Source organism: Lactuca virosa, chromosome 7, assembly GCF_052849685.1.
Source record: "Lactuca virosa cultivar CGN04683 chromosome 7, Lactuca_virosa_CGN04683_v6, whole genome shotgun sequence".
NCBI lineage: Eukaryota > Viridiplantae > Streptophyta > Magnoliopsida > Asterales > Asteraceae > Lactuca > Lactuca virosa.
Genome location: NC_136432.1, coordinates 143915719 through 143924364, shown reverse-complemented (window position 1 = coordinate 143924364; position 8646 = coordinate 143915719).

Sequence of the window (8646 nt, the reverse complement as noted above, 5' to 3'; positions counted from 1 at the left end):
GAGTTATGGGACTGGAGGGTCCCACTGAGACACATTGACCAGAGGGTCAAACAGAGTTATAGCCTCGAGTGGCTAATATGTGTTGTGTGTGGTATTTTGGGGAAGTCACTAAGCATTTATGCTTACAGTGTTTTGTGTTATGTGTTTCAGGTACCAGTGAGGATCGCGGGAAGGCGCCGGCATGATCAGTACACACTATTGGAGTTTTATACATTATGATCTTGGGATGTGTTTTTATGGATTTGATATGTGATACATTGGGATTCGAGAATATTTATGAATGAAATTATATTTTAAAAAAGTGAAAAATTGTTTTGAAATTTACGGTGTTACAAGTTGGTATCAGAGCCTTGGTTTGAGGGATTCGGGTGCATCTTCGGATGAATCTGAACTCAAACTGAGAAATTGAGAAAGTTTTCATAAAATAAACAAATTTTCTAAAAGAGTAAAAAGATTTTGAAAAGAGCAGAGCAGAGCAGTGTGTACGATCAGCTAGCGCATGAACGATGATTTCCCAAAATACCCTTACATTATGTGTTATAAGATATGTTATGATATGATATGCATGCTAGAGTAGGCTAGGTATTACTATTAGGACTAGAGTGGCCTGATCTGTGATGCCTTAGCCTAGAAGTTACTGCTACTATGAGATGCTTCGAGAGTAAGTAGGTAGCAGCGAGGAACTTATGAGTGGTTTACTAGAGAGTAGCCTGAGTTTAGTGAGATATGGAGTACTGGTGACCTGGGATCCAAGGAGGAGGACTTAGGGTGAATACTGATGCGGTGTGGACGGTAGTATAGGGCCCGTACTACTGAAGATACTGGAGCAGTGCGCACTCTAAGTAAGAATCCTTTGGGTACTAAGAGAGCAAGTAGGGTCGAGTATCGAGTGCGAATATACTCGAGCGAGTCTCTGATTCCTTTTGTGTTGTATTTCAGAGACATCATGGTTAGGACGTGCCATCACCCAGGGGGCAGTGGTACCAGTGATGAGGAGATCCGTAGGCTGATTCACGAGGAGGTGGCCGCGGCCATCCGAGCTGAGATACCAGAGATGTTCGGGTCTATCAAGACCACGTTGATCGAGACTTTTGATGAGCGGTACGCTGCTCTCACTGAGGCTGCTGTTGCTGCGGCCACCGCAGCCGTCGCTGCTGCCAAGCCGCAGGGGGGTGACTCGTTGCTGTACCGAGAGTTCAGCAACACGAAGCCACCGGAGTTTGATGGGACGCAGGATCCGATTGCTGCGATGAGATGGGTTTCTGATATTGAGGGATGCTTTTATACGTGTTCTTGTCCGGAGCATCTGAGAGTTCGGTTCGCGCTGAACCAGCTTCGCTTGGGAGCGAAGGACTGGTAGAAGTTTGTGACAGCGCACTATACACCTGCAGAGTCTGCCGCAGTGACCTGGGAGAGGTTCACCGCTATGTTTCGTGATGAGTACGTTCCCCCGGTGGAGAGGGAACGTTTGGCCCAGGAGTTTCTGACCCTCAAGCAGGGTACTGAGTCTATTACTGTGATCACCAGGATGTTCCATGAGAGGGCGATGTTTTGCCCTGAGCACGTGTCTACCGAGCAGGCACGTATGAGTCGGTATCTGAGTATTTTGAGGAGGGACATACGAGAGTTCGTGGTGAACTCGTCATACCGGACATTTGCTGAACTTCAGGCAAATGCCCGGAAGAGGGAGATAGAGCTATAGACTCAGGCTAGAGAGGAGGCGGAGTCTCAAGGGAGAGATCGGCGACCGGCACAGTCCCAGCCGGCAGCCAAGCGGGCCAAGCCCGCCGATTCGAGATCAGGGAACCAGAAGGGCCACACTTGTGGCAAGTGCGGCAAGGGTCACGAGGGAGTTTGTAGAGTAGGGTCTTGCTACAAGTGTGGCAAGGAGGGGCACATGGCCAAGGATTGCCCCAAGGGGTTTGCAGTTTGTTTTCACTGCAACCAGACCGGACACCGGAAGGCAGAGTGTCCGCAGTTGCGAGGGTCAGCTCAGGGAGCTTCTCAGGGATCTGTCCATGCTGCCGTGTGAGCTACGGAGAGTCGGCCAGTGAAGGCCGAGGCGCCAAAGGCTCGCGGGAGAGCCTTCCAGTTGACAGCGGAGGAGGTCCGCGCAGCGCCCGATGTCGTAGCTGGTATGTATTCTTTCATCTGCTTATTTTGGATTGTGGTGTTATGCTTATATTGTGTTATGCGTAGGTACATTTCTTGTGTGTTCTGTACCTGCTTTGGTGTTATTTGACTCGGGTGCGAGTTGGTCTTTTGTGTCGTTAGCCTTTAGTCATCACATCAGTACTCGTCGAGAGGCGTTGAGTCGACCTTTGCAAGTTTCCATAGCTGACGAGAGAGCAGTGTATGCCACTGATGTGATTCGAGGATGTGTACTCGAGATCTTCGGCGTTGAGTTTCCGATTGATTTGGTCCCGATTGCTATGGAAGATGTCTGTGTCATCGTGGGCATGGACTGGTTGAGCAGATTTGGAGCGGTTATTGACTGCGAGCGGCAGCTGGTGACCATACGAGACCCTAGTGGGGGAGTTCTTACAGTTTATGGCGAGGGTACCCATTCTGGGTCGGCATTTTGTTCAGCCGCAAGAGCGAGGCAGAGTCTACAGCAGGGCTGTAGTGGGTTTGTGGCTTATGTGGTGGATACGAGAGTAGGTGCAGAGAGACCGAGGTCGGTCGATGAGGTCCCGATAGTACGTGAGTTCCCGAATGTTTTCCCCGAGGAGTTGCCGGGTGTGCCTCCCGAGAGGCAGGTGGAGTTCCGTATCGATTTGGTTCCGGGGGCAGCGCCTATCGCCAAGGCGCCCTATCGCCTTGCACCTCCAGAGATGCAGGAGTTATCCTCGCAGCTTCAGGAGCTGCTGGGAAAGGGATTTATACGGTCGAGTAGCTCGCCGTGGGGAGCGCCGATCCTTTTTGTCAAGAAAAAGGATGGTTCACACCGGATGTGCATTGACTACCGGGAGTTGAACAAGTTAATGGTCAAGAACCGTTACCCATTGCCGAGGATCGATGATCTGTTCGATCAGTTGCAGGGAGCGTCTTGGTTCTCCAAGATTGATCTGAGGTCTGAATATCATCAGATGAGAGTGCGAGATGAGGATATCCAGAAGACGGCGTTCAGGACTCGTTATGGGCATTACGAGTTCGTGGTGATGCCCTTCGGGTTCACCAATGCACCAACAGCATTCATGGATCTCATGAACAGGGTGTGTAGACCGATGTTGGATCGATCGGTGATCGTGTTCATCGATGACATATTGGTGTGTTCGAGATCCAGAGAGCAACATGAGGAGCATTTGAGGGAGATCCTCGGAGTTCTGAGATCGGAGAGGATTTACGCCAAATTCTCCAAGTGTGATTTCTGGTTGGGAGAGGTCCAGTTCCTGGGACATCTCGTTAATCAGAATGGGATATTGGTCGATCCGGCCAAGATTGAGGCGGTAATGAGCTGGGAGGTGCCGAGGACCCCCACCGAGATCAGGAGTTTTCTGGGGTTGGCCGGCTATTATAGGAGATTTATTAAAGATTTCTCCAAGATCGCCGTGCCTCTTACCAGGTTGACCCGGAAGGGCGTTACTTTTTCGTGGGGTCCTGAGCAGCAGGCCTCGTTTGAGACTCTTCGCCAGAGGTTGTGCGAAGCCCCGGTGTTATCCCTTCCAGAGGGAATGGAGGATTTTATGGTGTATTGTGACACATCGATATCAGGGTTGGGTGCAGTGCTTATGCAGAGGGGGCATGTGATAGCATACGCATCGAGGCAGCTGAAGCCTCATGAGACGAGGTATCCCACTCATGACCTGGAGTTGGGGGCTGTGGTGTTCGCTCTCAAGATCTGGCGTCACTATCTGTATGGGGTTCGGTGTACCATATACACGGACCACAAGAGCTTGAAGTATTTGATGGATCAGCCCAACCTGAATATGAGCCAGAGGAGATGGTTGGACGTGGTAAAGGATTACGATTGTGAGATCCTGTACCACCCGGGCAAAGCTAACGTTGTAGATGATGCCCTGAGCCATAGGGCGGAGAGTGCCCCGATACGAGATGTTTGCTTGAGATTGACAGTGATGACTCCGGTGCTGGACACCATTCGGGAGGCCCAGGCAGAGGCCGTGAGACCGGAGAACCGCAAGAGGGAGCGGGTGATTGGGCAGGCACCTGAGTTCGTTACCGATAGTCGTGGGCTTATGACCTTTCAGGGTCGGGTTTGGGTGCCGTATACGGGCGGGACGCGCATCACTTTGATGGAGGAGGCGCACATATCGAGGTTCTCGATCCATCTCGGGGCCCCTAAGATGTATTTGGACCTGAAGAAAGATTATTGGTGGCTATGTATGAAGAGGGATGTCGCGTGGTTTGTGGAGAGGTGCTTGACCTGTCCCAAGGTTAAGGCCGAGCACCAGCGTCCGCATGGCAAGTTGCAGCCTCTTGATATTCCCCAGTGGAAGTGGGAACATATTTCCATGGATTTCATCACCAAATTGCCGAGGACCGCGAGGGGTGTCGATGCTATTTGGGTGATCGTCGATCGGCTGACGAAGAGCGCGCATTTTCTTGCCATCAGTGAGAGCTCTTCTGCTGAGAGGTTGGCAGAGTCATATGTGCGAGAGGTGGTATCGCGTCATGGAGTACCGATCTCGATTGTGTCAGATCGAGATGTATGTTTCACTTCCAGGTTCCAAGAAGAAGTTCCACGAGGAGTTGGGTACGAGATTGCATTTCAGTACCGCCTACCACCCCCAGACGGACGGACATAGTGAGCGGACGATTCAAACGCTCGAGGACATGCTCCGAGCATGTATGTTAGACTTCAGAGGAAGTTGGGACACGTATCTGCCATTGGCTGAGTTTTCCTACAACAACAGCCATCATTTGAGTATTGGTATGCCTCCCTTCGAGTTGTTGTATGGGAGGAGGTGTCGGACTCCCATTTGCTGGGGAGAGGTAGGGCAGCGTGTGATGGTTAGCACTGAGATAGTGCTTCGGACGACAGAGCAGATACAGCAGGTTAGACAGAGGTTACTGACGGCCCAGAGTCGTCAGAAGAGTTACGCGGATAGGCGACGATCCGATCATGAGTTCCAGGTGGGAGACTTCGTACTCCTGAAGGTATCTCCTTGGAAAGGAGTGATCCGATTCAGGAAGAGGGGCAAGCTGGGGCCCCGGTACATCGGTCCGTTCAGGGTGACCACGAGGGTGGGTAGGGTAGCATATCGGTTGGAGCTACCTGCGGAGTTGAGCCAGATTCATGATACCTTCCACATGTCTCAGTTGAGGAAGTGTATAGCCGATGAGTCGGCAGTGGTGCCACTGGAGGATATTCAGGTGGATGCGAGCCTAAATTATGCGGAGAGGCCAATCGCGATTCGGGATCGGAAGATCAAGGTTCTGAGGAACAAGGAGGTGTCACTGGTGCAGGTCCAGTGGCAACATCGGAAGGGGTCCGAGCTGACCTGGGAGCTGGAGTCGGAGATGCGGGAGCAGCATCCAGAGTTGTTTGCCGAGTAGGACTTCGAGGGTAAAGTCTGATTCTAGTGGGGGAGAATTGTAACATCCGGATACCCAAGTATCTTATTTTAAGTATTTTGTTGAATTTTAGAAAGGGACTCGGCGAGTAGGCGCTCAGACTCGCCGAGTGGAATCGTGCTTCTGCCAGCCTGGATTTAATGAAAGGACTCGGCGAGTCCATGCGTGGACTCGGCGAGTCCGCGCTTGTATATGAAGCCCTAATTTTCGGGGCTTATGCCCTATTTAAAGGCCCTTATGGCCGTCATTTGAGGCCACCTTGTTCCAGAGAAACCCTAGAGAGAGTGAGGAAGGCTTGAGTGCAAGAAAGGGCTTATAATCTTCATTTTTGGGTGATTTTAGCTAGAGAAAGAAGAGAGGATCCATCTAGAACGTGAAGGGAGCTTGGATTGGAGCTAATCATCTTGAGATATTGTCTCTGGAGGTATAATCCCTTCTATTTCGTATTGATATGATAGATTTCATGATTTTAGGGTTTTTACCTCCCTTTTTTTATAAGATCTAGTGAGTATGAGGTCCCATTTGTGTTGATGATATCAGATCTGGACCTTGAGAGGTCCATAGAGTCACTACCTTCTAGCTTTTTTCAAGCAAATAAGCAATTGGAGACTAGGTTGCCATTTCTAGTGACATTTCTCCATTTGAGGCTTGATATGGGTTGCATGCACGTAAAGGTTGCACCTTTACGTGACTTTTGAATGTTAGAAGGATGGATCTACTGTTTGGTGAAGCAGATCTGACCTCAAGAGACCTTTTGAGAGTTTTCATGGGAGGAACTCGCCGAGTCCATAAGGGACTCGACGAGTCGAGTCGGGTTGCCCCATGACTCGCGATCTGTAACGACCCGGGGAGTATAGGGTTGACTCAGTGAGTCAAGTGAGGACCAGGGACGAGGAGGACAAGCATGTACTCGCCGAGTCACTCTAGTGCACTCGGCGAGTCTGGTCAATGTTGACTGTTGACTTCTGTTGACTTTTAGGGATTAGTCAGTGTTTGGACTTATGAGCCATTAGAGGGGCAGAATGGTCTTTTACCCTTCTTAGAGAACTTATAGAGAGGAGTTGGCCTAGCCTTTAGAAGTTGTATTAATTAGAGAATTTATTTATGTGATTAGGTGAAGGCTAGTGCAGTATTTCAGAGTTCGAGATTTACCGAGTTACTCGAGGTGAGTCTTCTCACTATACTTTACCTAGGGTGGTAATTAGAGTTATGTGACAGAGTATTTTGTATGCTTTTGCATGATGTGATTTCTATGTGATTTATGCTATGTATGTATCAGAGTTTACAGAGTTAGGACCGGAAGGTCCACAGAGTTAGGGCCAGAGGGCCCACAGAGTTATGGGACTGGAGGGTCCCACTGAGACACATTGACCAGAGGGTCAAACAGAGTTATAGCCTCGAGTGGCTAATATGTGTTGTGTGTGGTATTTTGGGGAACTCACTAAGCATTTATGCTTACAGTGTTTTGTGTTATGTGTTTCAGGTACCAGTGAGGATCGCGGGAAGGCGCCGGCATGATCAGTACACACTATTGGAGTTTTATACATTATGATCTTGGGATGTGTTTTTATGGATTTGATGGGATTCGAGAATATTTATGAATGAAATTATATTTTAAAAAAGTGAAAAATTGTTTTGAAATTTACGGTGTTACAGGTGGTGTTGTGTAATTCCATTTGAGGTGCAACACTTGGGGCACTAAGTTCTTAAAGGTCCAAGGCTTCAAACTACAACAAAAGGTATGTCATCTAACTAGAATTTTGTAGTAAAGATACTCCATTGTATGCTAGTTAGGATGATGCTTTGGAAAAACAAAGTTTGCATGTATATTAGAGAAAACATAGATCCAAAGCATCTAGGGTTGCATGTACACCATAGGAGTGTTAGAATGCTTAAAACTCATCAGTGGTATCAAAGCCTAGGGTTGTTTTCCATTATACTTGATGCTACTTGCTTTAAAAGCTTGAAAAAAATCGATTTTGTGTTGTCTGGACAGTGGACTCGCCGAGTCCACTGGGTGACTTGCCGAGTCCCCTCACAAAACTGACCAACTCGCCGATTTTGTTCATGCACTCGACGAGTTGGTGCTCAAGAATGTATATTTTCGAGTTTTAAGGTTGGAATTTGACTAGGATCATTACCCTAAACCGTTTTTGAACTTATAAACCCGTTTTTGATGTGGTAATGATCATGATTATCCAATTCAAAAGATAATTGTCAAAGTTTCATGTTTTGTATTAGTTTAATGGTTAGGCTAATTACATGAAATTTGTTTGATATGAATTATCTTGTTCTTATGAGTTTAATTTAGATTATAGACAAATTGTTTGATTTTATAAGTTACAATAGTTGATCTAAATGTTTTTGATGAATTCCATAACTTGTCCTCAAGTTATGGAAAGTGAAGAGTCTCATTTTAAATGTCATCTTAAATGGTTTTATGTCAACCGTAACTTGTCCTCAAGTTATGGAACATGAAGAGTCTTTATCATAAATGTTTTATTAACTCCATAACTTGTCCTCAAATTATGGATTTTCAAGAGTCTTTGTAACACCGGGTTCATGGTATGATTTTATTTAAGTTTTTATCCTAATTTTGCCACGAACTCGGCGAGTCTGCGTCCCGACTCGCCGAGTAGCAGCAGGGTAGACACGGGATTTGAGCGGTGAACTCGGCGAGTCGATGCATGGACTCGGCGAGTCCACCTGTCTAAAGAAACTCTATTTCAGACATTACACCCTATTTTACCCATTCCAAAACACCCATTTCGTCCCATTCTCTTCCAGAAGAACTGTAGAGCGAAACCCTAGCCCATTTTGATCATTGTGAGTGATTTTGGCTTGGTGAAGGAAGCTTGAAACTTAAGAGAAGAAGGAGGAAGTTGGAGGGTGCAAGGAAGTGTGGTAGATCCGAAATCTACCCTGGGAGAAGCTCCTAACCAGGTAAGAAAGCTCCTTCTTAATCTTTAGTATAATAGATTCCCTTTTTGTCCCTTATATGTGGATTTCAAGACCTTAAACCTCCCAAACTCCGTGTGTTTATACCTTAGGAGCTTAGATTTATGGTTTGGAACCATTGCATGTCTCAGTTTTGGCCAGAATGGGTGAAGA